Source organism: Echinops telfairi, unplaced genomic scaffold (genome assembly GCF_000313985.2).
Source record: "Echinops telfairi isolate 266 unplaced genomic scaffold, ASM31398v2 ScPeMD7_7469;HRSCAF=8507_0, whole genome shotgun sequence".
In the NCBI taxonomy this organism is placed as follows: domain Eukaryota; kingdom Metazoa; phylum Chordata; class Mammalia; order Afrosoricida; family Tenrecidae; genus Echinops; species Echinops telfairi.
The window spans coordinates 57,696,237-57,699,462 of NW_022111372.1; the positions used below are offsets into that span (position 1 = coordinate 57,696,237).

Genomic DNA, 3,226 nt, shown 5'->3' on the forward strand with positions numbered 1-3,226 from the left:
ACCAAATGTATGCCCATGAGTTGGGGCACCAAACTGTGCCTCTATTAAGGGAGGTAAACAAGCAGCAGAGACTGCCTTAGTGGGCAGTGAAAGCTAGTGCAAGGGTGAGCAGTTTGTCCTCTGGCAATAAGGAGGTGTCTGGCTCAGGGTGGGGCTCGGGAAGATAGGGTAGCAGAAGAGAGCACCTCCCCACCCCAATTGAATCTTGAAACTTCAAATGATACCATTAAATAGCTAAAACAACAGAAGCATCACTGGAGAAATCAAGGCTAGAATAAAACACTGTAATTTCAGAAATACATGGGAGCCTAGAGACCAATAGATTTTGTTGTTCTTGTGTGCTATTGAGTCGATTCTAACTCACAGGGACCTTATATGATAGAGCATAACTGCCCCACTGGGTTTCCCAGGCAGTAATCTTTATAGCACAAACCCTATGGGGAAAACAAGTCTTTTCTCGCTTGGAAGCACTGGTGGGTTTGAACCACCAACATGACAATTAGCTACTGAGCATTTAACCATTGAGTCTTTAGGACTGTTAGGGGGCACTGGCATTTCCTTATCTAAGATAAGTCATTTTTATGCTATGTGATATGTATGATGTCTATGTTCTTCCTTTGAAGAGACCAGGGGCCACAGTGGGAAACATGGGGGGTGGCTGAGTGCAAGGTCAAGAGTGTGTCCCCACAAGCCATACCTCAGGAGGAAGATTTACAGCCTGGGAAACCCACAGGGGTACTTCCACTTTGACCAAAGGGTCACTATAAGTCAGGATTGTCTTGAAGGGAGTGAGTTTTGTTTTGTTTGTGGGGGTGGGTGGGATGTGACGCCTTTACAGGTTTCTCCCATGATCTGAAAGTAGTGTTCTTTTCTAAGGTTCAAAAACCGACCTCACTGCCCTGGAGTGGATGCCGACTCATAGCGACCGGAAAGGACATAAAACGAAGAAGCTGCAATTGGCGAAGGTGTTAGGTGCCATTGAGCTGGTTCTGACTCCTAACAACCTTAGGCACAAGAGAACTAAACATCGACTGATCCTGTGCCATCTCAGTCGTTAGGTTGTATAGTGTATAGCGCTCTTGCAGCCAGTGTCAATTCATCTTGTTGAGGGTCTTCCTCCTTTTTGCTGACTTTACCAAGCACAGTTTCCTTCTCAGTGAGCTCTCCTCATTTTGCATCAGGCCCCATGGGCCAATGAAGGTCCAAAAACCATGCTTCATCTATATCTTTACGATTGACTCAGCTTGAAGGACGCTTGTCTTCCTCAATCCTATTTTGAGTGCCTTTCAATCCGAGGGGCTACTACTCTTCCTGCACTGTATCAGACAATGTCCCCCTGAGAGTCATGAGATTTTCGGTGGCTAATCCCTCAGAAATGGGATTCTTCTCCCCAGTCTGTTCTTAGTCTGGAAGCTGTGCTGAAATCTTTCATCACGGGCCACCCTGATGGTACTTGGAGTACTGATGATATAGCTTCCAGTATCACAGCAACATGCAAGCCACCAACCACAGTACAGCACACTGACAGACAGGTGGTGGGAAGAAGCATTACCATTAATTGATATGGAAAACTTTTTGAGTCTTTCTAGACTCGGAAAAGAACCTACCAAATCATACCAAATAATACATAAAACCTAAAAGCACACAGATATACATTGTTCACAGACAGAGTTCAAAGCTTTGACAGCTTGATGCTGTGATGTGGAGTGTCATTCGGGGAAGGAGTGTGTTGACACATCTCTTGGGGTGTGTGGTACCTCTTTAACACCTCACTGGAAAACAAACGCAGAATGCCTTTCTATACAAAATAAAAAACCCTTTTCAGGCTTTAGGTTATCACAAACTAAGGTAGGTCTTTCATCAAAGCAAAGTGGTTAAAGTGAGCTTTCTAAAAGTGGGGGACACCTATATAGATGTGAATCATGAAGCACAAGGAGCTTTAGCAATGTGTGAAAGGAAAGGGCAGAAGCAAGATTAAAATCCAGGGATTTGGACCTCTGGCCCAGGGACCACTTATTGCTCTATGCTGCTCACTTTATTGCCTTGATTTTGAAGCTGAGGTTTTAAAGAACACTTAGAATTAATATTTGACTCAGTAATAAGCCTCTTTTCTATCTGAAGTCGCTGTGTACTACCTGGAGTTAAAAAATTCTGAAAAAGGAAATAATTTTCACAGAAACCAAATTGGGAATCTAGGTTTGGGAAAATATGACTACTATAACCCCAATTTTTGAACCTGTTTAAAAAAATAAAATGCATTCCTAGTCCACTATAAAAGTACAAAGAACACTAAAGCAAGCCCACTGCTATCAGGTTGAGTCTGACATATGGCAAAGACAGAGCAGAGCTGCTCCTTGGACTTCCTGAGACTGAGTCTTTATGGGAGCGGATTGTCACATCTTTCTCCCAAGGAGCAGCTGGTGGGTTTGAACTGCTAACCTTGTGGCTAGAAGCCCAATGCTTATACCACTGCACCACCATGTAGCTATTTACAAAAATAATGTATGCTAATTATTTAAGTTTCAGAAAATAAGAAAGGTAGGAACAATTCTCTTTCCTTTACATGTAGTATCAAGGTTATAATTTTTATATAGTCATGCTCTTGCTGTAGGTATGATATTACACTGAGCAGTGAGGTTGATGAGATTTTGTCTGGCTTACTGGAGGCATGTCCTCAGGAAAGATAGATTACTAGAAAAGGGCATTATGCTTGGTAAAGCAGAAGGCCAGCACAAGTGAGGGACACCTTCATGAGGTATATCACTGGGAGCATCCCCCCAGTTGTGAGGGTGGCACAGGACAGACAACATTTCCTGTTATACATCAGGTCACCATGAGTAGAAGCCAACACCATGGCAATTAACATCAACAAGTGGCAACAAACTCCATTAAAACACATTGGCATGTTTCAGGGTACAAATGGGTATGAAAACAAGTGTTCTTAATATGATCATGAGTATTTGAGAAGAAAGTGCCACTGTTCATATATAACCAGTTACCACTACCAACTGCTCGGAAAGGGATCACATTCAAAGGCCCTGGATAGAATGGCAGAAAAATGTGGAACAAATGTAAAAATTATAAAATAGACCAGACTTACTGGTTGGATAGTAACTGGTGAAACCCCAAAATGGGCTTTGGGTCTCCACTCCGCACTCCCCCCATCATTCACTATGGTAAGGATTTTTGTTCTGATGGTGCCTTATATCTGATCCCTTCGACACCT

General features: G+C 43.0%; 1 protein-coding gene across 1 annotated transcript in view; it reads right to left on the reverse strand.

Annotated features, from left to right (window-relative positions):
- Positions 1-3,226, reverse strand: part of LOC101658401 (gamma-aminobutyric acid type A receptor subunit pi) — a 52,170-nt gene that overhangs the window by 7,284 nt on the left and 41,660 nt on the right. The gene's annotated exons all lie outside the window — the stretch shown is intronic.